Source organism: Artibeus jamaicensis, unplaced genomic scaffold (assembly GCF_021234435.1).
Source record: "Artibeus jamaicensis isolate MK-2021 breed Jamaican fruit bat unplaced genomic scaffold, CSHL_Jam_final contig_327, whole genome shotgun sequence".
Lineage (NCBI taxonomy): Eukaryota > Metazoa > Chordata > Mammalia > Chiroptera > Phyllostomidae > Artibeus > Artibeus jamaicensis.
The window spans coordinates 443,003-470,721 of NW_026521772.1; the positions used below are offsets into that span (position 1 = coordinate 443,003).

The 27,719-nt window shown below is 40.4% G+C and overlaps 1 protein-coding gene across 5 annotated transcripts in view; it reads left to right on the plus strand.

Moving 5' to 3' along the window:
* The window catches only part of RABGAP1L (RAB GTPase activating protein 1 like), a 425,645-nt gene that overhangs the window by 13,005 nt on the left and 384,921 nt on the right, over window positions 1–27,719 (plus strand). For 2 of the 5 annotated variants that reach the window (XM_037145558.2, XM_037145560.2), the window contains one exon: window positions 17,226–17,286. The exons of the other annotated variants lie outside the window; for them this stretch is intronic. The gene's annotated coding sequence lies outside the window, so the exon portion shown is untranslated. The remainder of the gene's footprint in view (window positions 1–17,225; window positions 17,287–27,719) is intronic. 5 annotated transcript variants of the gene reach the window in all.

Genomic DNA, 27,719 nt, shown 5'->3' on the forward strand with positions numbered 1-27,719 from the left:
CTTTTAATAAACCTTTGATTTAGTAATTTCACTTCTGAGACCATCCTAAAGAAATAACTACAGAAAAAAAAAGGAAAAGATAAAAACAGGTCTATGTAGGAGAATATTCAGAGCATATTATTTATTGTAGCAGTATATTGGAAGCTACTTGAATTTCCAACAATAGGAGATTTTAAGATGTAATACATCTTTTCTGAGAACCATTTTGTAACATGGAAGTAGTTACAAAGACTGTATTACCATAAATATGCCTATGTCTAAGGAAGGGTGAATATAACCATTTAAGTTATTTAAGAAAACTATGAAGAACGCACTGAAATGCTGATTGTTTTAGTGCGATAGGATTATGGACATTTTTGCTTTCTGGATTTTCTAAATTTAAGTAACTTTTATAATGAAAAATGTATAAATCAGGTTTTAGTATCTGTGATAATTTTTTTAGTGTAATTATGGCTGCCAGATTTAGCAAATAAAAATACAGCGTTTGGGACATACTTATACTAAAAACTATTGTTTGTCTGAATTCAGGTTTAAACTAGGTACTTGTGTTTTGTCTGACAACTCTAATTATGACACATTTGGTTATAGTTGAATGTTATTGAGAAATGTTGGGACATTCTGCTTCACAAATAGTTTTAATTACTGTTTTTAATTCCATTAACTTTAAAAAAAACAGGATTTATTTAGCTGGGAGAATTATTTTTACAGTCCAGTTTTCCTTCAGGAATAATATTTGGGTGATGCTAAAAAGAAATATGTTTCAGTGTTTGGCAAGAGTAATTTAGGAATATTATTGTTTAATAAAAAAACAGGATAATATTGAATGCTGCCTGTTTACATTAGGTAGAAGAATGATTTGTTAAGCTACCAATCTTAAAAAACAGTGGCATTTCTGAATGAAATACCCTTATACTGTATCTGGAGAGGTGTTTTCCTTGTAGCAAACTCAGTACCGTGTTTGAAAGGCCAAGGAAATTGGAGTAATGGGGAAAGGGGAAATAGGATTGTAGCTACTCTGCTTTCAAAACTGGGACTTTTTATAAGTTTCATATTTGCAGTGAAAATAAAATGACATTTGTAAGAAATTCCAGCAACTTTCTGTGTCTTAAAGAAGAAATAATCTTTCCACAGAAGAAGATGTCGTGACTTTTTGGTTTGAAAAATATAATATGAAATTTGGAATCCAACTGAAGATGAGTCATAGGAAGGTGAAGGTCAATTTTGTTGTCATTGTTGATTGACTTAACATACTCAGTCAAGGCCTTTGGTGTTCACAGAAGTGAACAGACAGAGACCTTGCCCTCATGGAGTTAGTCATTCAGTGGGGTGTCGGTGAGTGCAGGGCTCGGTGACAGGTGCAGTGACAGGGCCCTGTGAGCTGCGGTGGTAACTCTGAGGAGAGGCACCTTATTCAGGAGTGAGATGATGTCTGAGCTGAGATGGAGTCGGAGTCAGCCAGGGAAATTGATGCGGGAGTGCGGAGGGTAGCAGGTATGAAGGCTCAAGGTAGGGAAGAACATAGCCAGTCTGGAGAAAAGAGGAAGCCCAGTGTGGGTTGGACAGTGGTGCTCACAGTGAGGCTGTGAGGACAAGCAGGGGCACATCATGCTGGGCCTTAGAGGTCATTTAAGAAGATGGGGCTCTCTCCTAAGAATGTGGCATCAGATTTTTGTTCTAGAGATTATTTTGGCCTCAGTGTGTGGGATGTCAGAAGTAAGGCCGTAGTCAGGAGGCCCGTGTAGACAACCCTTAGAATTATCCAGGTAAGTGAACTGGGGTAAAAGTAGGGAGCCTGGAGAGGAGTGGGCAGATGTATTTGGGAAGTTTTTGTGAGGTGAAATCAAAAGGACTTGGTGATATATCAGACTTGGGGGAGAGAAGGAGTCACTGATTCTTGGGCAGCTTCACCTAGAGAGATTAAAGGAGGAACAGAGTTTTGGGGAAAGAAAATAGTTCGATTACAGTTGTCTCCACTTTCCCCCATTACTCTCCCCTGTCCTTCCCACCCCCACCTCTCACATTTAATTGAACAATGAAAAAAAAACCACAAAAACTTTGCAAACCACTTTTGACACCTTTGATCACTCACAGCACCTTCTCCATACACTGTGCACATCTTTTTTTTACATTTCAGTTGTGTTTTTACCTTTCTTGAAATAATAAAGCATAATATGCCAGAAAAGAAAAGTCTGACAATCTTAAAAAAAAAAAAAGGGACATAGTTGGAGATTAGATATCTGCGAGTGAAACACTGTAGATGTCTGTAGGCAGCTTGACCTGTGGTTATAAAAGTGGGGAGCGATGTCTAGGTTTAAATGTACTATTTGAGACTAAGGCATAGTAGAGGAGGCCCGGGACAGAATCCCGAGGAACTCCCTTTGGGAGATTAAAAAAAATGATTGTTTCTAAAATTTACATGTTTATATATTTTTCTTCTGTGTTGTTGTATTTATTTCTGTTTATTTTGTTTTGCTACATCTCTTTCCTGTATTAGATTTAAGCAGGACCATGCTTCTTGTTGCCCTCTGTCAACAAGACAGAGGCCTTTGCATTCAGCAAATATTCGTTGAATGAATACTTGCAGTTTTCTTTATTACTGCATTTCTTTTGTTCCTCATTTGAGTCTTTGTTGTGGGCACTCATTTTTGGAATCTCTTTTCTACTGTGTGATCAATTTTTCTCTTTAAATAAGTGTAATGCAGGTATGTTTTCTTTTAACTTTTCATTATGGAAAATTTCAAATTTATAAGAAAGAATATAGTTTACTCAGTATCCACATAACCATCTAAATTAGAAATTGATTTATTTTATTCCTAAATATTTAAACATGTCTCTGAAAAATAAGAGCATTTTCTTGTATAACCATAATCACTTTCTCATAGTGTTACATCATCTAACTAAATTAACAATTTCTTAATATCATAAAAAAATCAGCCCACAGTAAAATTTTGCCCTTTATACCTAAAAGGTTTGTATTAGTTTACTAGGGCTGCCATAACAAAATACCACAGGCAAGGTGGCTTCAACCACAGATATTTATTTTCTCACTGTTCTGGAGGCTGAAGTCTGAGATCAAGGTGTCGGCAGATGAAATTTGGAATCCAACTGAAGATGAGTCATAGGAAGGTGAAGGTCAATTTAGTTGTTTGGCTTGAGGACGTCCTCCTTGGCTTGCAGATGGCCACGTTTTCGCTGAGTTCTCTCAGGGTCTTTCTCTGTGCACATACATCCCTGGTGTCCCTGTGTGTCCAAATTTCCTCTTATAAGGACACCAGCGAGATTGCATTAGGGCTTACCCTAATGGCCTCATTTAACTTAATCACTGTTTAAAAGGATGTAACCCAGCAGTTAGGGCTTTAACATGAATTTTGGGGGGAACACAATTCATTTCATTACAGTGTTTTTTACTCTTGCTTTGTTCAAATCAAGATATAGTCAAGGATAATGCAGCTGCATATTTTATAAATTTCTTACATCCATTTAAATCTATAATACATTTCCCCACTTTATCTTTTTGCTTCTCATAACACATGATCAGTTGTTCTGTTAAATTTTCCACATTTTGAATTTGTCTAATTTATTTCATTGCTTTGTATTTCCTATAAGGTGAAAGCTAGATCTAATGGCTTGTTTAAAACATTTTGGGGATCAGTGATTATGATAACTGTGCATATCATAAATGCCTCAGATCTGGAGATACAGATCTGATTGACCTACTGTTAGTGATGTTGGGATTGATCAGTGGGTAAAGTGATGACAAAATCTAGTTCTACACTAAAGTTAATTTTTTCCTTTATAAGCAGTGTCATCTGTGGTACAACACTTTGACTCTGAGTACCACGTAGTTTTGATAATTGTTGTTTAGTCTGATGTGGTTGTCTGAATGCCATCAGTAAGGGTTGTTATGAGTAGTGAACATTCATCATTTCAGCATTTGAACCTTTTTCCTGTAGTTGGCAAATCCCCCGATTCGTGAGTCAGTGCCTTCTTTTCAGTGGAAAAACTAACAATGGTAGGTGCTTGATTCCCAACCCCCCCTTTTATTTTGGACATGGATACATACCTAGGTTTTCATTAGTCAAATATACCCACCTCCAGTTTTGGACCAGAAGCTAGTCATATGAAGATGTTACTGAGCAGAATCCATTCTGGCGATGGGTGGTTGGAGTAGCCACAGTTTCCTCTTGTTTCAGAAGCACTGGAGGCAGTGATTCTAAGTGTGGCGTGCATCCAGTGTCAACACTGTTGGTTGTGTGGGTCTTGCAAGCTACGACATCTGTGCCCAGCAGAAGTGGAGCAGCAAAGGTGTCATCACTGGACAGGTTGAGGCATGCTTAAGGTTTAGTCTTGACTGTGCAGCCTTTGTAAGTCCAGTGCCTTGCTTTTTAGGAGACACCTTTTTAATAAGTCCTTTTTCTGCTTAGGTAGTTGTAATTTTTTTCTTCTTCATAACCAACAACTCTGAGGGAAGCACTTTGAAGAGGTAATTTAGACCAGGGGGACCTAGTGTCTTCCTAGGTCCTCTTTAAGTCCGCAGTTAAATTTATCTACCTATTCTTAGTTTCTAAAAGTCATCTTACGTTCTTGTTTCTTGTTCTTTGATATATATATATATAATTTGTTATTGGTTGTGAACTTTTAGAAATACTCATTGCTTTTGGGGGGCATTTTGAAGAGTTTATTAATAGCATCTGTTGCACTGTCAGAATTTCGACCATATGTATTTGTTAAAATTTTAATTAAAAAACCTTTTTAAATGGTAAATAACTTATGCCAATACACGGCCTTTGAAGTCTCCCCTCTTCCTTTCCAATCTTCTAACATTTCTTCATTCTGTTGGGAAATGTAGTCTCTGCCCCTGCTCCTCCCTTTTTACCTGGCTCTTCCTTACACACCTTTTACATCTCTGCTTAGACGTCACTACTTGCAGGTAACTTCTCTTTCTTGACTGGTCAGGCCAGGCCAAGGTCCTTGGTCACACACCCTCATTGCCGCTGCAGCATTTGCTCTGCAGTGGTAATGAGTTACTTAGAATATTTTCTGTTATAAGTGGGAAAACCCAATGCAAAAGGAAAAAAAGAGAATTTAGTGCCCCCTGTAATAGAGTAGTCCCACTTTTGGGCCTGATTCAGGTATGGCCACATTCAGAAACAAGTTCATTATGACTCTGCCTTCTGTTTTGTTACCTTCATTCTCAGATTTCACATGGCAGTCTTCAGGAGTTCTAGGTTCCTGTTCTCTCAAGTTCACACCTCAAGTTAATAGAGCATACCTTTCTTCTCACACACAGTAAAAGTCTCATTATGACTCATTGCCTGTAATCAATTTCATATGCTCATTTCAAATTAAGCAGTGGCATTCAGGGTGCAATGCCATGGGAAGACCCACCTGAAAGAAATACTTAAGATAGTTGAAGCAAGAGCTGGAAAACTGAAATGCAAAACAGGAAAGTGGACAGAAATTGCATTATTTGATTTGGGCAGAGGGATACTCCTATAGCTGTTCCCGGGACAGGAACAGTAGGCTTAGAGTATTCTTCAGAGAATCTACTCACTAAGTAAGGTAAAAAGCCTTCAGTAATTGTAGCAGTAAAATGACAAGAAACAAACAAAAAACCCACAGAAACTATAAAAACATGAAGGCTTAATATCCTGGCATGTCTATTTGAAGAATGGGTCAGCAGTCTAAATTAGGAGAGGCAAGCTGAAACCCTGGAACAAGACTCTTCTAACCAAAAGTCTGAAACACTGAGATAAACACCTTTTATTGAGAAATAAAAGCCAAATTTACCTTACATAAATACTAATTTCAGTTTAACCTAATAAACTCTTAATGCAGCTTAGTTATTTGTTCCCCTGTAGGCAACAAATAGCAAATCAGTATTTCCAGAAAACAGTGAAGAAGTGCAATAAGTGCATTTTTGAGAAGACAGTTCACTGATGTGGACAACCAAATGCAGGCTTGAGGGGGAGGGTCAGGAGAGTCTTGGAACCGCTTTCCCCGCCAAACTTTTACGCACATTCTTAAATCCCAGCTTGGTGACTGGAGTTCACGTTTCACAGAAATTCTGTCATAACGATAAAAGAAGATATTAAGCAAAAGCTCAAAAATACGTTGAATTCTTATAAAGCCTACTTTATACCTTGGTACATATGTATAATAGGTACTTGCTACCTACTAGTGTCACCTTTCTAGATTAGTAAGAGCTTTCCCGGGGCTGCTGGTCGCTGCCTGTGGAGCGCCTGAAAACAAGGGCCTTGAGGAAGCGCACCTGTGTTTTGCACGGCACACACAGAAGAATCTGGTGCTCTCCGCACCCTTGCGAGGTTGCAATTAGCAGCAGGACGCTGTCCCTTCCTGACAGGCAGCTGTGGGGCTGAGGACGCAGTGCAGCACGTGACAGCTGACTGCAGGTCGCAATGGACAGCAAAAGCCTAAAGGTGGCCTGTGGGGAGCTGTGGTTCAGCCGGAGGCAGAGGTTCAGGGAGGATGTGCAGTTGTCTTAATGAAAGAGACTCAGGTAGCAAGACTCTGTGGCAGGGCAGCTCCCGGAGCAGCCACATGCAGCTCTCGTTCTGTTCAGCCATGGGGAGGCCGCCGTGGCAGCCGTGTGAGGGCGAGATCGCCCTGTTCAAGAGCATTCCTGCGTTTGAGTAACTTCATCCAGATCAGCAGAAGTGACTGATGTGCACAACAGTGTGCAAATGGTCCCTCCGGGTGTCGCATACACCAGCCCTGACCTCACAACATCTGATGTCATGCTGCTGGCATGACTGGCTGTCAGCTGTGCAGTCAGTGCCAAACATGACGGCCACATCCTGGGAAGAGGACTCAAGTCAGAGATGAGCTTGGAGCTGACCAGGCTGCTCCCTCTCAAGTTTGTAAAGTCCATCTATAGTCTTGAGAAAAAACAGATCCCCTCGAAGCTGGCCACGGGCCCTGTTTTACCCACAGTTATGCCCCCTTTCTGATGCAGAACTGTTTGCACCCTGGGAAGACCTGGTGTTCTTCCTGAGACCGCCAGTGGAGGCTCATGGCAGTACCCTCGCTGTATCAGCTTGTGACAGGATGGGCACAGCTGTGCTGGAGGCAGAGGCCAGGCAGAGCCCAGCAATATGTTTTCGCAGAGACTCTCAGAGGTGGGGCCCGAGTCTCCCAGGCTGCTCCTCTAGGCCGATGGGGGCCATGCTGCCCGTGGAAGGAAGGGCTCAGGCCAGATGAGCCCCTGTGTGGAGCCCCTGACACTGGGGATGTCCCTCAGACCTCAGCTCCTCTGGCCCCTACTTGATGCTGTGGAACCGTCACCAGCACACTGACCATCCAGGCTGTTCCAGAATGTGCTTATGTGCTCCTGTGGACTCAGGCAGTCTGATCTGCTGCGGAACATTTTTAACTATGAGAAAGCCCTTTCCTTATTTGAGCCACGCGCTGATTTTTGCGTAAGTCTGCAGTGCTGCTGCATGCTTTGCACACAGGTGCACAATTGGTAATAGTTGTCAGAATGTAAAATGGACATTGCTTTTGATCACAGTCTCCCTTTGGGAATCTGTTTTGTGGATGTGCTGAGACAAGAGCATAATGTAAAAGTGTGGTTAATCCTGGTTAATCACACTCATGCTTTCCCCGGCCCTGGAACTGTTGGAGCAAAGCTGCAGCAACCCTTGTGGGCAGCAACCCAGCAACGCAGGGGGTTCCTGCACCCACTGGGAGACTGCACTTGGTGACTTCAAGGGTCCTCCTAATCATAAGCTCTTGGAGACAGGTGACAACCCTTTCTAGTCTCACACATTTTCTTCTCTACTCACCCATTTCTCCTCTTGGCATAGGCCGAGCTCCATGGAGAAGGAAACCAAGGTCAGCGCCAGGAGCTTCCCCCTGGTCACTGAGGTGTCTTGGGCCACCTCTTGGTTATGCTGGTGGGGAAGGTGTCCAACAGCATGCTTCATGCAAATACTCTGTGCTCAGGCACCCACTGTCTGTCCTAACCATGGCACCAGAAGGGCCTGAGCAGGGGGCAGGACCAGGGCCAGCGGCAGTGATACCCAAGGGTGAGTGTGGATGCAGGAGGGGAGACGGCCAGCAGCCCTGGTACAGAGACCTTGGAAGGCCCAGGAACTGGTCCCTTCGTCTCAGCCTGGCAGAGTGAAGACAACGTGAGTGAACAGAATGGAGGCCCAACAGTCTCCCAGCGCCAGGCTGAGGCCCTTAGGAAGGGAATGGAAAAGGAGAAAACTCCCACCGAAAGGTCCTCTCATTCTAGATCCCATGGGACCGCTCTGGGAGAGCAGAAGGAGGAGGACCAGGGGCAGCCCAGGGGCCCAAGGACATGGCTTCTCCCCTCAGGAATATCATAGCTTCAGCGTTACCCAAGAGGGGTATAGATTATCTAAACAACTAAGGAGGAGCAGGGTGGAACTAGTTAGGGTGGGCGTGCATAACTGATCGAATCTTTCCCTGGTCCCTCTGCCATGCTGTGGCCCTCTGGAGTCTAGGAGGGCACACCAGCCGCTCACGGAATTGTGGGTGTGGACTGGAATGGATCTCCAGTGTTGTCATCCTCCTGCCCATTTCAAGATGGGGAAGCTTAACTTTTCTGAAGTGGGTCAGTTCTTTCACTTCTTGAAACAAAAAGAAATTCCAGTCTGGCTCCCTCCTCCTTGTCTAAGTTGAAGTGGGCGTGTGAATCCCTGTACATGCGTGGGTTATTTTGACGAGAAAATGCCCAGAGAGTTTGGTGTGTTTGGAGTTATTGCTATGCATCAATTTGCCATTATGTTGAGTTTGCTAGTGCATGAGAACTGACTCTGTCTGGAGTATTGCATACTGTATGTCTGTAATAATTTGTGTCCAGAGATTTCAGTGGGTTTGGAGTGGTCCATTTGTCTAGAGTACTTGCTTTTTTCAAACTGTTTTCCTGGCACAGCTGTGTGTTTCAAGGGGTAAATCTGTCTTGGTTATTAGTATGTATAGAGTGGTATATTTGTTTGGGTTCATTTTGATGTTGGCCATACTGTTGAATTTATAACCATTTCCCATATTCTGAAAAGTTTCAGTCACGGCCTGTTCTAGTTGATCATGTGACCCAAGGCAATCCTGGTGGCAGGTCTTGCGGGGGTGCAGTTCCCCGGTTCTCTAGCACATCAGAAGCATCCCAGCCGCACCAGATGGGGAGTCCATCTCTACCTGTCATAACTTTACCCTACCTGCCACAGTTCTGAATCACAACTCAGTATTTGCACAGCGGGAGACAGCTGTTAAGTCTGCCCTTGAGAATCTCATATTCTAGACCCTCGTCCTCTCACTGCACCTCCACCCAAGACTGAAGGCTTCTAAACAGCTGTCATTCCAATAGCTCCCTCCTGCCTTTGCATCTACAAATGGGCTTGCATGAGGCTGAAAAATAGGCTTATCCAGAGGGAGTATAGGCACTGGCATTAGATAACTTGGGATTCATCTCAGGTGTTCTCCTTCAAAGGCTGTCTGACCTTGAAAGTGACATTTAACCTCTGAACTTTAGGGATAATAATACCACCTAACCAACAGGGTATTGTAAAGTCTCAGGCTCAGTTTAGTTACTCACAATGCACAGTTCCTGAAACCCAGTAGAAATAAAAAAAGAATGAGAGCTATTACCATAGTCATATTTGTCTAAGTGTCAGTTGTGTATGATTTTCATGTAATCAGTGGGATCTTTGTGTTGCCATTGATTGGCTAGACAGTTGCAGTGGGCAGAATTCCAAGATTCCTGCCTCTGGAATGAACGTGATAATGCTCAATGTTTTATATAATTACATATACAATAAATTATAAAGTAATATTATATAGTTATTTCGGTCTGGGTGAACATGCTTTGAACAATAGTCTTCCTTGGTGTGTGAATGGGATTTGTGAATACAGTGGGATTTTACTTTTGTGATTTTATAACATGTATGGCAAAAGAGATTTTGCAGACATAATTAGGCTTCCCAATCAACTGATTGATTTAAGCAAAAGGAAAACTACCTTAGATTGGCATGAGAACCAAATAACTAGATGAGTTCTTTAAAATGCAATTTCAGGAGTTGAAGCGATGAGAAGTTAAAGAGACATTCTGTGTCCTGAAAGGTCGCAAACTGCTCTGCTCTGGAGAGGGCCACATGGCAGGGGGTGGCAGGGCAGCCTCTGGAATCTAGATGGTGAATGCCTCAGTTCTGCCGATGCAGGGAGCTAGATTCTGCCCGAGGTTAGTGAGCTGAAGTCAACTTTGGCCCTTACCTGAGGTGGCAGTCCTGGCCTGATGAGACCAAGAGCAGAGGGTCCAGCTAGTCTGTACCAGGTAGTTGACCTGGGAAAACTGTGAGCTTATGATAAGTATTGTTTTAAGCCACTAAGTTTGTAGTAATTTGTTATGCAACAATAGATAACTAATACAAGAGATTTCTATGAAAACCATGCAGAGTTAAGCTATATCTATACATATAGATAAACTTATTTTAGTGCAAATAATAACCAAATGTATTGATTTTAATTGGAGATGGAACTAAAAAGAGAACAGTTGTCCCATATATAAGAAGAAAGGCCCAGTATTGATTGTATTTCCTGAAATTATGGTTAAGATCCAGTTAGCCACTGCAGTATTTTTAAGTTCTTCTTTCAAAAAGAGAAATTGCATTGTTATACAATGTGTGCATCAAAAGCTAGTTCCTGTGATTTTCCAAGGTCAAATATATGTTAAGAACCAATTTTCAGCTCTTATGGAGAAGAGAATTTATGAAGTGTTTACCCATTGGGCATTGCTTCATTGTGTAGAACATCATGGGCAATGGGAGTATTCTCATTCTGTTTATGATGCTCTTCTATAGAAGAGAGAACTCATCAGTGTGTCTGTTCTTGTAGTTAAATCTTAGAGGCTCTACTGAAAACTGAAGAGCACTGAAAGCAGATGGCAGTTTTACTTGAGAAATGTTTATATTCGCTCCACTTCTCAGGTTGTGTACACATATGTGGACGTAAAATAACCTGTGGCAGTGCTGAATTGTCTCACTCTATGTAAATGGTGGCACTCCTGGGGAAAAAAGATAACCATGTACACAGTCAACATTGTGATTTGTACCCATTTATTTAATTTCCTATGGTGCTCAAATTTTTATTTAAATATCAAAGAAATATAAATTACTAGGAAACATTTGTATCCTCATTTTAGGACTATAAAAGTTAGCATCCACAGGAGGGAGAACTTAAAAATATTTCAGGGTATAATAGCAGAGGAAGATTTGAGGGATGGAGGGAAACGTTGATTTGAATCTTGCTTTGGGAAAAATAAACATTACAGAGTATTTACTGAAAGGATTCCAAATATTCTTATTATCAGTGAATCTAGGACTGAAGAGATGATATCATACAGGTTAGTCAGCCTGGGGCAAATCTCAATGCTGGGAGTAATTTTAAGAAATAAAATAAAAGCCTGCTTATAGAAATGGAACTTGGACTTGCTTAAGACAGATTTCTAAGTTAAGCAGCCACTTCATAACACAGTTTCAAAGAGATGCCTGCTGCAGAGGTGTGAGGTTGTAGATAAACTTAGGCCGTCACAACAGAAAGATGAAGGTTTTAGTAGTGTAGCAAAGTTTCTGGTCACAAAAGCCACTTATTAAAACAAATAAATAATAAATAGGCAAATGTTAACAAATGCATCCCCCCAAATCTAGTGAAAGACTAATTAAAAATGACCACTTGAGATTTATTCTCAGAATGCATGAACCTTTACAAAGTGTAAGTCTCCAGCACAATTTATTCCACCATTGGCAAGATTGTAGCTAGTAAAACTGAGGTACCTACCCACCGCAGCTCTTATGTCTGGTTTCGGATCTTCACCTCCAAAACGAAGCAGAAATTGTGGGGGAAAAATAACTGGCTTCATTGTCAGTGCTCTAAATCCGTTCAGTTGTCATGGCACCAAATACACAATGAAAATATAAACAAAAGATTTATTTTGGGTGTTATTAGGAGAAAATTTAAGTATTGGTAAAATTATTGCAGTTTTCTTAGAAAGATAAACAGTATATTTGATTGTGGAGTCTTGAAAAAGGCTTTTTCAAATGAAAAGTTTTGGTCTGTACCGTCCTAGTCTCTGTCAGGCATGTCTCCCAGGGCGGGGTTGGCACTGCCCAGAAGGGCCCTGGTTCCCTGGGCAGCATGGCTAGTGTCACCTTCAATTGAAAACTCTATGGTTGCACAGTTCCAAACACTGTCAGGAAAGGACAGGAACAGGGACATGATTGATGCCAGGGGCAACCAACAAATGCCCATTAGAAAGAATTAAATTTGCTGCAAATCTAGAATATACTTCTTTGCCATGGTAACATTGACCAAAACTCATCAATCAGATTTTATAAGAAAGAGCACTTACATTACATGAAAGTTCTATTTAAAAAAGCATAGACAACAGAATGGTGGTCATCAAAGGGAAGGGGATAGGGGGTTAGTAAAGGGTAAAGGGGGCCAAGTACATGGTGATAGAAGGGGATTTGACTTTGGTGGTGGGCGCACAATGCAACATACAGATCATGTATCATGGAAATGTACACTTGATACCTGTACGATTTGATTAACCAACGTCACCCCAATAAACTTAATAAAAAAATAAAGTAATTGCTAAGGGAAAAAAAGAGCAAGGGAAATTGATTGAGTATTTAAACAACTCAAGAATTTAAAATTAAATAACATTTCAATTAAGGAAACTAATGGGAAGGAAAAATTATAGTTGAGACCAAACTTAGATGACAATTTTAATAAAAGCAATACAATACCAGAATTGACTCAAATGCCAGAATGGTTTTAAAATTATGGAAATAACCAGAGTTTTTAAAAATGATCAATTTAAAATAATAATCAGCCAAAACAGTTCTGCAGGTAGGATCATTAGAACCTTTAAGTAGTAGATCATTTGAAAACATTTCCATTTAAAAGAGAAAACAGTATGATTATAGATATAAAATCCTACAATGAAACAAAATTCCCAAGTCTAGTAACAGTACCAGAAACTTATTTATACTTGGTATGTAAGCACCCCGCCCATGCATCTTGGTTTCAGGTGGTGTCTGCTGAGGGTTCTAAGTTTTTTCTTTTTTACATTGTGATTAGGAAGAATCGAGGTATTTGCATTAACTACGTGTCTCCTGAGTTGCTGGACCCTGCTCTGTGTTGCCTGGTCCAGGCTCCTAGACTAAGAGCTCCTGGGAAAAGACATACTAATGCCTGACTTTTGGAGAGCATGATTTTTTTGGCAGCAATTTCTAGAGTCCTGGCCATTTACCAATGGACTCAGAGTTCTCATACCTCACACACCCCTTTCTTTTTAATCCCATGCTTCAGGTGGTCCCCAGGTATTCTCAGCGCCTCTTTGTGGTCACAGGGACAGTTCTGGGTTCCTTTCTCACAACTCCAAGCACATAGGAACCCACCCTGGTTTCTGGGTTGCCAACCTAGTTGCCTTTTACTGATGTGCTTCAGGGTTACGTTCAGGAAAGTGACAGTCTGTGGAGCCTTCACTGCAGGCCTTGGAGGTGTGCCATAGCCCTCAGAGCTGATGGCTAATGATTTGTACACCTGCCCTGTGTTAGCCTTCCCTGCAGGTCTGAAAACAAAACTCACGTGTGTCTGTCCCCCTAGACCTTCTCGAGTCTCCCTTTTCCCGCAGTCAAGTGGACCCAGAAGACTCGAGCTTTCTCCAAATCCTACCAGTCAGAGGAGGACCTTTCTCCCTGCTTACTCAGTAGCCTGTATTCGCAGTAGCCAGAGCTACATTATTGTATGGTGGCCATTTAACAATAAAAATACTTTTTTTTTCTGGACTACTCTCTGCTCTGACATGTATGGTCTTGCTGAAGAGGTTGTGCAAGTCAACTTTAAGACACAAAGGTCAATGTCCCCATTCTTCTAGGAAATCAGTGAAGATTTGAGGGCACATAGATTTCCTGTGAAGATTAACTCATAAAAAGCAGGCCAAGTCCTGAGCACTGTGCTCACCATAAAGTTATCATTCAGTGCAAGTCGGCTGCTGTGATTGCTGTAATTCCACTGACTGTTCAGAGAATGCCTTCAATTATTTGGGATCTTGGCTTTCTCAGAACGGTTATGTGTAATCTTTTCTCTCAGACCTTCCCTTTCTCTTCTCCATGAATCTGGCTGGACTCCAGTGATTCCCGTGCAGATACCCGTTCCATACTCCCCCGGTCCTTCGTCTTCATCCACACCCTGCTTTTCCCTGTGCTTATTTCCCTCCGTGCGGACATATATTCCTCCTGCATACTTTCCGTCTTTGCAAGCTCCCTCCTGACCTGAACTATCAGCCGAGCTGGAGACGCAAGCTGAATAGTCTGCACTCAAGGAAGATAAATCACTTAGAGATGTTAATCGAGAGACAGGTTCAGATAAAGTGCTTTGGCAACTCAAGTAGGAAGAAATCATTTGCAGTAGAAGATGATGAAAGAGGCAGCTATTGAGTTTTGAGGGACTGTAACATCTAGATGTGGCCAAATGAGAGAGGAAGGGTGCTTTGTTTTTTTTCCTCAGAAGAAATTTTATTTAGAATAAAACAAAAGCATCTGAACTGTGAATGTGTGTTGGAGTGATAGCTGTTTTTAAGCTGTGTGAGCCAAGAGGAAAAAGGGTGCCTTAGGTAAAGGGAACAGCATGACCAAAGGTGGGATGTTGGATATGTATGTGGGTCTGTTTACTCTGTGACAAACTAATATAGATAATTTAAAATGCTTATTGGTTAGAAATACCAGTATTAAACTCATCGCGTGTTAACATAAATAACATTTTAATGAAAGGTAACTATTTCTGAAGCAAAACAATTTAGTGAGAAGACGACATTGTGCAAATCCCTTTAATGTTTGCCTTATTAGAAGACAGACCCTCATTTCTTCCACTGTGTCCACTCTGCTGTGGTGTGTTGTTTGGGGTGAAGTGTATGAAGAGCAGCCGGTCATTTCCCTTCACCTTTAACCATCTCCACTCTGGAGGGGCGGGGTGAGTGCGGGGGGTGCAGGCATGTGGGGGTATCCCGTGCATACTGGGGTTTAACTGGAATTAAGATAAACAATGAAGATGTTGTGAGGGAGTCAGGATTCAAGGTGAGACTTGAAGGTGTTAGATAAGTGGGAAGAATAAAAAGGCTTTACTGTTGGGGCCAAATAGTATAAACGAAGTTATGGAAAATTTCGTGTCTCAAGATCAAAAGACTGGAATAGTTACCACGAATTCAAGAGGTAGAACAAAAATAAAAATGACTGCTTCGAACCAGGATCTGATAAAGTCTCAAGAACAGTGGGAAGACCCCGGGATAGTTGGTCGGCCCGCAGTGCTGGGGAGGAATGGAGCTGGTGGCCACTTACCGAGTGTTCCCACGCGTCAGCTGCTGCTCTGAGTGTGCTGTGTGTGCTCATTTCCTGTGCTCTGCACACAACCCTGGAGGCTTGGTGTTGTTATCATGGTCGTTATTTCACATGTCAGAAACCTGACTCACAGAGAAATTATGTTACCCACTTGAGATCACACAGTTAGTAAATTTCAGAATTGGCTTTTAAACTCAGGCAGTTCGGCATTAACTGGTGTGGCTCAGTGGGTTGGGTGTTATTCCACAAACCTAAAGGTTTCTGGTTCGATTCCTGGTCAGGGCACCTGCCTGGGATGCGGGCCAGGTCCCTGGTTAGGGGTGTGGGAGAGGCAACTGATTGATGTTTCTCTCGAACATTGGTATCCTGTCCCACTCTTTTTCAGTCCCTTTCCCTCTCTCTGAGTATAAATAAATGAAATCTTAAAAACAAAAACTCAGGCTGTTGGGTTAGAAGATCTGTGCTTTTATGGAGCACATTAAGTGCCCTTAAATATTAAGAAAAAAGATTATATAAGGAGGATAATATGAGTTTATGAAGGACTTGTCAAACAGAGGAATTTGAACTCTATATAGGAGGCTATCAGTAAATGCTTGATTTTTTTCAATTGAGTTGACTTAAGAAATAATAAAATATTTCCTGAGTGCCAGTGTTGTTTGTGTCAGTTGTTATGGTAAGGGTACAAGGGTGAGTGTAGCAGAGACGGCCGGGTGTCCCTCAGAGCTGTCTTTCCTTTCTCCTGTGGTAATAGCATTTGCAGGTGGCCCAGAGGCTGCCACAAGACTGTATTTCCCAGCCTTTCTGGAAGGCTGGAGCAGCCATGTAACTAGGTTCAGGCCAGTGGGATGTGAAGTGGACCCGTGCTTATCACAGCTTCTGGGAACTCGGCTGAAATGATTGGTGGTAGACTTCCTTTGTCCTTTTCCCCCACCCTTTTTTCTTGTGGTTTGGTCCCCTCCTCATCTTACTGCCTGCAGTGCCAAGGAAAGGTGTCAAAAGGAAGAGAATAGAATTTCTCTGAAGTGAAACTTCTTATGAAGAAGAATTTCACAGAAACCTGCTACAGTGGCAGCAGGTGAAGGAAAAAACTGTCATAGGAATTGCAGTTTGGTAGCGGCAGCAAGAACACCAAAGACGTGTGGAAAGTGGTTTATCAGATTAGTAGTGCTCAGTTGGTGAACTTGAACCTGGAGCAACAAACACCTCCACCCCCAACCTGGTGTTCTCGGGAATGTCAGACTCACAGAGATGCTTGGCCAGAAAAGGCCCTGGTTACCCACTCATTTGAACTGTCAGCAAACCTCTGGAGGAAAGTTGCAACAGGCTTCCAAGTCATGTGAGCAACCCTTTTATCTTATTGCTTCTATCAAACCCCATGATGCTGTTATTTTTAATTTACTTTACATTTTTGAATAAATTATTTTTTTCAGAGCAGTTTTAAGTTACAGCAAAATTGAGCGGACAGTACAGAGAGTTCCCATCCACCCCTTGCCATTACACACGCACAGCCTCCCCCACTGTGCACATGGAGCGTCAGTGGTGCGCTGGGCACCACCGGTGGACCTCCCTGCCTGCTGCTCCACATCCTTGTCAGAGCTTGGTGTTGCCGGTGTTCTGGGTTTTGGTCGTTCTCGTTGGTGTATAGTGGTATCTCATTATTGTTTTAATTAGCATTTCCCTGATAACGTATGATGTGGAGAATCTTTTCCTGTATTTTTTTTGCTATCTCTATGTGTTTTTTGGAGGCGAGCTACCTGTTCAGGTCTTTCAGTATTTTTAAATCAGGTTATTTATTTTCTCATTATGCTCTGATTTTCATACTCGTTTCTCTTTTTCCTCTTACAGATAATGTGAGAGACAGTATGCCTTTGTGATTGAAAATGAGTCCTTTGGAATCAGATTGACTGTAAGAATCCTGTCTCTATCACTTACTAGCTGTGTGACTTTGTGAGAGTTACATAAGCTCTCTGTGCCTTAGGTTTCATCTTGATAAAAAGGGGTTAATAATGTGTGGTGCTTAAATGCATTGATATATATAAAGGACTTAGACAAGGGCCTGACTTGTAAGTACTTAATAATGTTAGTACAAAGTATTTACTATGCTGTCATTTCATGTACTCATCATTACTCTCTGCTCTTTACTGTATTCCCTGCAGGACACTTATGCTAAACCTGTTCACACAAAATTGTACATTATTTTTAGAGGTATTTATATTTTTTAGTTTTTGTTTAAAAATATCACATCAGTACCACAGCAGCATATTCTCTTGGTAAAAGGTTCAGCAAATACACAAATCTCTCTCTATATATGTGTAGTAAAAATGAAAGTTCCTTTGCACGGAACAGCCCCCTCCTCCCACTTCCTCTTCTCTTTCCAGATGTAATGACTGTTAACCGTTACAGTAGGCCGGGGCTGAGCAGATTGGCCTGAGATGTTCCATATTAAATTATTTTTTTAATCGGAAGTATCTGGCACTTGTTCTTGCCTATAGTCTCTTGTAGTGGAGCAGCTTCCTGAGACTCTGCGGTGTTAATCCCTTGTTCTCTCCTCCGGACTTCTTAGTAGGTCAGATTCTCAGACTGATACCTACTTCTCTTGATTCACTTCTTTTGTTTGTGGCAGCCAAGGGTATTTACCCTTTGATTTTGGCACTTGTGTGCTGAGATTGTCCACCTTGTTTAAGATGCTCAACCTAAGTGGTGTGGAAGGTGATCGCACCTGTCCCTCAGGGTTGGGGTGGACCACCCTTTCCCATTCCTACTGTTTGCCGTCTAGGGCCAGGATCCTTACCCTCCTGGGGTTCACAGGCTCCACTGACTTGTGATTCTGGGGATAGGAGGATCTGTCAGTGTTCTCTGCCATCCTCCTGTTTCTGACAATAGGGTCTGGGAAATGTGGGGGGACCTGGAGATGCCTCATAATCTTTTAGATCTAACTTCAGAGTCTGCTGGTCAGGGACTGTTCAGCAAATGAGTATCCCAGTTGAGATGGAGATAATTGCATCTTACTTTGAGAATTAATAGAGCTAAAGTACTTTGAAACATAATTTAAAATTTTATTTCTTTTAGGTTTTACTTATAATTAAAATATTTGTTTTATTTAAAGAAATATAAAATTATATATTCAAATAATCATTTCTTAAAGTTTTATGCCTTTATTTGAAAATCCCGGGTAGTAGTGTATTGATTGTAACAAATTTAAAAGAAGGATGCAAATACAAACTGAAATCTACTTCTACCCATACATTGTTTAGTAAGTGCACATGTTAAAAAATGAGTTTATAGTAGACTTGGCATGTTTTGGATGTCTTTCTGTGACAGTTTGGCGGCAACATAACACCATTTAACTTACTGAGATGTTTCCTTTTTGTTAGATGTTTAGACTGCCCCCCACACTCCATTGGAAGCAGGGCTAATATGTTTGTCCTTGTAATTTTATTTTTACATATTGGTGGGTATTTATTTGGGGCAGATTTTTGCAACTAGATTGCTGGATCACTGTGTACATTTATTTTAAAATTTGTTAAATTAAAAAAATCTAATAGAGTTAAAACATTGAGTTTGGTCCTTTTTGGATACTGATGCTTGCACTCATTTTGGCGGGGATATCTCTCAGACGGAGTACTGTAGGGAGGCACTCACAAGGGAACTCTCTAGCTTGCCGAGTTTCAGGTACATGGCATAGATGCAAGGGTGGTTAAAACCTCACAAAATAATAGTTGATAACTCACTTTTTCATTTTGAAATGAAGTGGAAATAGTTTCTAAAAGATTTGGTGATGTTTTGGCAAGCAATTACATGATTTTTAATTGCTTTACAGTGAGAATTTTTTATTTTATTTATTTATTTTTAGAGAAAGGAAGGGAGAGAGAAGGAGAGGAAGAAAAACATTGATATGAGAGAGAAACATTAGTCAGTTGCCTCTCACATGTCCTCAACTGGAGATCTGGCCTGCAACCCAGGCATGTGCCCCAACTGGGAATTGAGCCAGCAACCTTTCAGTTTATAGGCTGATGCTCAATCCACTGAGCCACACCAGCCAGGGATCCAGTGAGAAATTTAATAATTATAGTCAGTGTTTTGATTTTATATAACAGTGAATGTAGTTAAAATGTAAACAGTTCAGAATGTCCCTATTCTACCCCAACCCACTGTGTTATTCAGAGGCTGATTTCCCAGTTAAACCTTGTCCATGTACTTTTATTCTTCTTTTTATTTGACCATTTTATTGTTCAGTCGTTTCTCTGTTAGTGTGGATGTATAAAATGAAAGGGAAGAGAGCGTGACCATGTCTGGTAGATGATAGGTTAATTGAAAAAGTCATTTAAAGTAGGGGATCATGAAAATATAACATATACATACATTCAATATATAACTTGAAATCTGTGTGTACCTTTATGCACTGAGCATTCTGGTATTCTAATTCTTGGTCTTTTTTGGATGTACTTCATCTATAATGCTTCATTTTAGATTTTTTTCACTGTACTTATAATAAAACCTTAAAGTTTAAGGGGTGTCAAACTCATTTTCACCAGGGGCCACATGTACCTCACAGTTGCCTTCAAAGGGCCGAATGTAATTTTAGGGCTGTATACATGTAACTACTCCTTAACAGTTGAGCGAGAGCTCGGTGTTGCTGCCGGGTACAAACAAGGTGGAGGGCCGGATTCGGCCTGCGGGCCTTGTGTTTGCCTCCTGTGCCTTAAATCTTTAACGTGTGGCACAAAAAAGTATACATTAGCTGGCTTTTTGCCACTTTCTGAGACATCTGCACTTCTGGTTTTCTGTGGGCAAGTTATCCTGACTTCAGTTTCTGAAACTCACCTTAGGGCCTTTTCCACTTGCCATTCCCATAACCTGGAATGATCTCTTCTTCTAGTCTTTGGATGAAGATTCTCATCCCAAATGTCATGTCTTCCAGGGAGGCATTCTTAATATTTCCTTCTAAACTAGGACATGCCCCACCTACTACTATCACTCTGTTACTTTCCTTATTTTACTTGGCACACTTGATAAGTATGTATTTTTCTGCTTATTTGTTGGATTTCTACCTTTTTCACAAGGCTGAAGGCTACATGTAGGCAAGCGCCGTGTCCGTTGGGTTTACCATGCTGATAGCCTGTGCTTAGAGCAGTGTCTGTATGTAGGCATATAATACAAACCTAAGTATTTGCAGCCGAATCAAGTGTTTATTAGTTATATACAATGTGTCAGGCCCTGTGGGGGCATTAATGAATAAAATGCTACTTAGTCACCTCTTGTAGCCTAAAAATGGAAATGTGCGCATCCAAGTATGCGTCATATTTAATAAAATATAGGACATTAAAATTTTTCACATGGTAATATTAGAACATGCAAATTTTATACTAAAATAAATAGAAACCTTCTTAACACATGGGAGAAAATGTTGCTCATTCTTTTAAAAATGATCATTCATCCATTTTTCATTCACACTGTCTTGAGGATTCTGACCACCTGTGTAAAGCTTTGAAAAGCTAGGAAGATCATAGGCACTGTTATTAATAACTGTAGTCCTCCCCCCCCAAAGTAATTAAGGCCTTTCTTGAGACTGCATAATGTGGTGATACTTGCCCTCTGGAGAAACAAGTAGGTTTTAAGTATAGGACTACAAGTAGAGCAGAGGTGATTAAAGCCAGACTAATGTATGTGATCCCAATTTGCTGTGTCTTCAGATCTGCTGCTCTTAATAAGATGTGCTGGGGTAAACAGAATGTTGGGCATCGCTGGTGAAGGTTTTCCTTTTTAATTATGGTTTTGTTTTTGCATTGTCAGAAATTCTATGATTTGAAAGGATGTACTTTACATAAAGAACTGTGTGTCGAAAGTGTTTAGCTTGTCTTTATATTAAATTTGTGTAATGTGGTTTCTTGACTATGGATGAGTGAATTAGCCTTCCAAGCCCCATTATAGTTGTAAAGGGGATTGCATTTGGTATTAGTGTGGCTTGTTTTATATAACCAAAATATTTAAAAAATTCTCTGTTGAAATGATCTTTCTAGAGAGAAATGATTTTGGTCTTTTAGTCATTCATTCATCATTCATTCATTTGACAAGTGTGACCTTGTCAGGTGGTGTACTATGTTCCTGACAATTTCCTGGGAGCTGCAAATACAAAAGTGAGTAAAGTATAGTTGCTGTCCAACAGGAATGCGTTGTCATTGATGAGATAGACACATAAATACGTGGTATGATAAAGGGTAGAGTAGGAGTATAAGTTAATATAAAACATTGTAGAAACGCTGTAGAGGGAGTAATCGACTCTTTTTGGAAGGGTCAGAGGAGGTTTCCAGATTTGTTGGAAAATCCAGACAAACCCAACTGTTTTGGAGGGTTTTACCCTCCAAAACTTGTGTAAAATAGGGCTTCTTAAACTACCTGCAAAGAATCTCAAAGGCAAAGTGGAGTAAGAGTACTTCTTGAAAGTTCAGATATACCTGAGACCAGCTTGAAAATTTCTTAAATTCTGTTTTACCTTCGGAATTCATATGAATGTTGCATTTCATTGCATCCTGATGATATAAATGGAGAAATATGTTAACTACAACCAGAAAAGAAAAAAAAATTCCCTGCTGGTCTGTTAATTATGGAAAGCCGGGGTGAATAAAGGGAGCCAGGGGATACACCTTCGTTTTCTTAGTGTATCCCCAGCATGTTTGAGTTTATGCCTGGGGATATGTGTTTACTGGTTTGAAAAAAAATAGATTGGTCAGACAGGTCATGGAACATCACATTCTTCTTCATGTTTCTATAGTGTAGCCTTGGGGAAATTTATTCAATTTGAGTCTCGTGCCTTTGTAAATTGGACTAGTGATGTGTTCCTGTACTTTTGTTGGGAGGCGATAGCTGCCAAGAAATGCTGATTGCCTGTTTCCTTCCCCCCCCCCACACTCCTGTTGCTCCTTTCTTCCTTAGCTTTAGCCCTGGCTGCATAATTGGTTGGTTTGCCATGATCAGCTTGCTTTCTGCCCTGTTGGTCTTTACCAGCTAGTGAGCAGTTGAGAACAATACTAGGAGATAGTTGGGGTATAATCAGGGAAGTTCCTGGAATAACAGAGAAGAGCATTCAGTACACTGGGGAATGGCTCCGGTTTGGCTCATCAGTGTAGGAAAGGTCTAAGGAAGGCTCCTGTATTATTAATGAAGGGAGAGATGGGTGAGGCTCTAAAGTTTGGGATTAGAATGTAGGACTGAGTGCACTGATAGAGACCGATTTCTGAGCAGCAGCAAAAGTGGTGTTGCTGATTTGTTCTTTTTTTTTTCTCCAAAGTGGTCAGAGTATTAGACTAGTGGTCTGAATATTTTAGATTGAAGTAAGTACATGTTCAAAAATACACTATGTCTGAAACCTCAGAGTTAAACATAAAAAGAAATTATGTTACTGGCTTATTTTGTAAATGGTAACACCCATCCCTGTGTTTCTTGTGATGTTAGTGTTTCATTAATGACAGCTTCATCTCAAACGCATGTCTTTCTGTAACTGTACTTCACATGTCAGTTGGAGGTTCAGCAGGGTACAGTTAAGTCACTTCTGCAACTCTCCAGGTTTTTAACTAATTGAGAACAGAAACAGGAGCCAAATGTAGGACAGAATAAAGTACTGAGCTTTATTACTGGTGCAGGTGGATTGGAAAATGTGGTGAGGATTTTATTGTGCTCTTCCTAGCAAGAAGTGAAAGCCCCCACAGAGAAGTAGAACAGAAGAATGGAGGTTTCTTTTCAGTGCAGTGAGTCACGGCACCTGCCACAGCCAGAGGCCCTTCAGGTGGAGACTTTAGACGGGAGCTAGGCAGGCGTGTTCTAAAGCGTTTAACCCGGTTCCTCCCTGCTCCCACCACTTGGGCTTTAATGAGCACTTGACCTGTGGGCAGTCACAGGAGACAGACCCCTGCAAAGTGTGATTGATTCGGTTGTTTAAAATCTGGACTCTGTATTTAATTAGCTGTATGAACTAGAATGAATTATTTAATTTTTTGAATGCATTTCTCCTTTTGTTAGGTGGGAATACAAATGTTAAGTGATTTTTATGAACACAAATGAAAGATAACTGAAATGCTTAATACTGTTTGGTTCATAGTAAGCACTGAGTAAAAGTATTAAAATAACTCCTATTGTGAGTTTTAGTAACTTATTCTTAAACTAGGCCTTGAATGTTTAAATATTTAAAAATTACAACTGCTACATTAAAATCATAGTATGTGATACTCGTTACATTCCTAAATTGTACTGTCAATAGAAAACATGTATCCCTTCAAATGAATATTGCTTCTTTGACCTACTCATTTCACGAAAGCAAAGTGCTACAGTTGCTTTATGCTGATGTGCCCTTATGTTGCCGATTTGACCGTGTGAGAATTACACAGACCACCACGTATAGGTTTTCCTTTTCTTGTCAGAATGAAACCTCAGTCATATTCTCCATATTTGGGGGGAGGGGAGGGTGTAGGTCCACTATGCATTAGCAGACACTTGTTTCTTTTAAGTGTCATTTAAAATCAGAGCTTTAATTTGAGCCAGTGTGATGATATTTTGAAAAAAGGTCTTATTTACATCAGTGTGTAGCAAACAGAGGAAAAGCATTAACTTGCCTTAAATTTTATATGGATGCCTTGCACATATGTATTGTTTAGTAAGAATTTGTACACTGGCCTCATGTTGTATGTTGTTTACTCGGATACATTAAGGGAGATCCTAAGGTACTTCATTAAGATCTGAATACATATAACAGGGTAAATAAACTTCTTAAATAATGAATGGTTCTCTTCTAACTTCATTTTCTTTCTGTCTGTTTTGCTTTAGGTTAAATTTACACAGAGGCTTCGTGCTTTGTAACTTGCACCGTGTTGTAAGGAACCAGTGATAAGAAGGACCATTCAGCTCCTCTAGAGAAAGACTATCTTTTGTGAACTGTTACATGTCACTAGCGCTGTCCCTTTAATTCTGGAGTTTTAAAATAGTCTCTTTTTTTGTGTTCAAGTTCAGTAACTGGCTAGGATAAATGGTTTTCTCTAAGAGTCTACACAGTAATTTTAGGGAGTGGGGGAGGATTGTTTGGAAGTGTTGAAACTTTTGTTTTCCTTTATTTTTAAAGAGAACAAGTAGTCAACAAGGTGTATATGGCAATTTGAGAAGTGGCCGGGGAGCTTGGTACGGTTGTAGGCATTTGGGCCTAACGAGCCCACTGGTTTTATTCATCTCTAAATTTCAGTTTTTAGTGTTAAGCATATAGTAGATTTACAGTTAATTTTTGATGTAATGAATCATGGCATGCACATTAAAAAAATTCTTTGATACCTTTTGGGCAAGTAACTGAATTATTTTTTTATATTTCTTGGGTTCTCTTCAGAAATTATGACACATTATAGTGCCTTCATTTTCTCAAAGTTGGGAAGACATGACTAGCCTTTTATAGAAATTATTTTTTTATCTGGTGTTCCATGTTCTTGTACTTTTTTTTTTTGTTAACTGGTTGACCATGTAAGTGTTACTCAAGTAATTCAAAGATGGAGTACTAGTTTCTGATTTCCAAGGTTATTCCTGCTGTTAAACATAGAAGTTTCTACCCTGTCCCTTTCTTCAATCTAAATATATCTCTTATAATAGATTTCCTAGAGTTTAAGGTATGACATGATTCAAGAATGGTATTGTACATTGGAGTAGGCCTGATTGCGTCTTGTTTCCATCAGTTACTGGTTGTGTGGTTGTTGGGTGAGTTACTTAGTTCCTTTTTAATCTCAACCAACAATTAAATTAATTAACAAATACTGTAAAGCTCCTGAAAGAACAACTGACAAACAGCAAAGTGGTAAGTGTTAATAACTACCAGCTTTTGACTATATGTTTACTAAAGGAAAAGCTGAGTTGATCATGCAAATTTAGGATATGTTTGCACTTGAGGGTGAAGAAAGATTATATAGTTAAAATTGTGACCCCATAGTAAATGTCTGTTTTTTTAGGTATTGAGGACTCTTAACTTTGTCTTCTGGATAGAGACTACTTTTTCTCTTCAACTCACCATCTTAAAACGTCATTGATGATGTCAGGATTGCATGTGGTGGGTAGGGGAGTGGGTGAGGCAGGGAAGAATAGTGGGGAGAAAATGAGGACAACTGTAATTGAACAACAATAACACTTTTTTTAAAGAAATCATTGAGCCATGGCTGGTGTGGCTCATTGGACTGGGTGCCAGCCTGTGAACCACAAGGTTGCTGGTTCGATTCCCACTCAGGGCACATGCCTGGGTTAGGGGCCAGGTCTCCAGTAGAGGGTGTGCAAGATGCAACCACACAATGATGTTCCTTTCCCTCTCTCCTTCTCCTCCCTTCTCTCTAAAAATAAATAAAATCTTATTAAAAAGTCACTGAAATGGCAAACTAAAAATCTGTTTTAGTTGAGGTATAATGACTGCTGACTTTGTAAAATTCTGGTTTGTTTAGTTGTTCCTGAAGGGATTACATTAGAAAGAGAAGTAGGTGTGTAGCACAGTGCCTGCTACATAGTACATGGTAGTAATCGTGTGTGTGGGGCCTGCATGCATGTGCGTGGGTGAGTGTAAGCCGTGTGTGTCTAGTGGTTAAGAATATGGCCCCTCTTGTCAGACTAGTCTGGCGACTTAGTCTAAGTCTGGTGACCTTGGATGAGTCAGTTAGTATTCTGTTGTCTCTTCATTTATAAAAGTGGATTGATATTAATTCTACCTTATATTGTGAGGGTTAAATGAGATGGTATATAATATAAAGTGCATAGTATAAAGTAAGCACTTGATAGATGTTACAGATTATGATTGTAAAAATTTTCTTTTGAGAGGCATCTTTCCTTAGTGGAAAACAGCGGGATCTTCGGAGTCGGGTTGAGTTGGTTTTGAGTTTTGCTTCAGCTATGGACTAACACTATGACCTTGCACAGAGTACTTAACTCTTCTTTTCCTGTTTTCGTGTGCATAAAATGAGGGTAATAGCTACCTTGTAGAGTTTATGGAAGTATACATACATAGATACTTAGTAAATGGTAATTATTATAGGCATGATGCCTGTAATTCAGGTCAGTAGTGTTTCCTTGCCTTGGCCTTGTGAGCCAGAAGATTAGATTTTTTCCTGACACTGATGCTTATCTGAAGTGAGTGCTTAGTCTGCAGTCAAGTCAGTCATGCTTTTTCCATAAATATAAAACTTTATAATAACAGCTAAATATTTGCTTATTTATAATTTTTTTAGATGAAACGCTAATTAGAGTATTCCATTTTTAATGTTCTCATTTATTTTTGTAGAACAAAGGTAAAAGCAACATTAATTTGGCTCAGGATAAAGAGATGCTATTCTGGCTTCCCCTACATGCCTTCTGCCTTATGTATCCTAGAAAAGAGAAATCCTGCCCTGTGGGGTTGTTTTGAGGATGTAGAGGCTTTGTAGAGAAGTGATAGTCATTTGCCTATTTGAGGAAGACAGTGTAGAACTTGCATTGCCTAGACAGTACAGAACTCCTACTCAGAAGTGGCAGGTCACTCTTTACTGTATGAACATAGCTGTCCGCTGGGTCAGCTAGCCAGCCCCCAGCTCCAGTCTGCAAAGGCAGGAGCAGTTTTCCCACAGGAGAGGACGCAGCTACTAGAATTTACTGAGCAGCCTTTAGTAATGTGGGAGAAACCAGATGATCGGCCACTCTGGACTGAACTACAGCAGGCTCGTACTAGGCTCTCAGACTGGAGACTGTGCAGGGGGAGTGTGAGCAAAGGCTCTGCACGTCCGTTCAGACATTCCAATCTCATGGTGTCTCAGGGTGACAAAATATGTACTCGTGCCCCTCACCCCCCAACTTTTTTTTTCAAGAAAAGGCATCTTGGAACATACAGAAACTACAGCTTAATAGCAGATTCTTGCTAAACATTTTTGGTGATTAATAGTCATTTTACGTATACAGGGTCCAGCACAAATAACAGCCCTTTTTAATTTTAGAATATTTTATTACAAAATCATGAGCATGTCATTCTGTAATGTAACAATATCACACTGAAGCACATCATGCGACATTCTAGGTGAAATTACTGTCCATCTCATGCGAGACATTCACATACCCTACCAGCCACACTGAAGCAAGCCTTCCTTCTGCCAGACCCTGTATTTTCCTTCTCTTTTTTGGAGGTTTTGCATATAAATTTTAGTTACACTTTGTTGTTGAGATATCATTCACATACCATAAAATTTACTATTTTAAAGTATATAGTTGGGGGTTTTTAATATATTCACAGGGTTGTGCACCATGATCTAATTTCAGGTAGGGTATACATTTTAAGAAAAGACATCTTTTGAAATGGAGGAGAGTGGT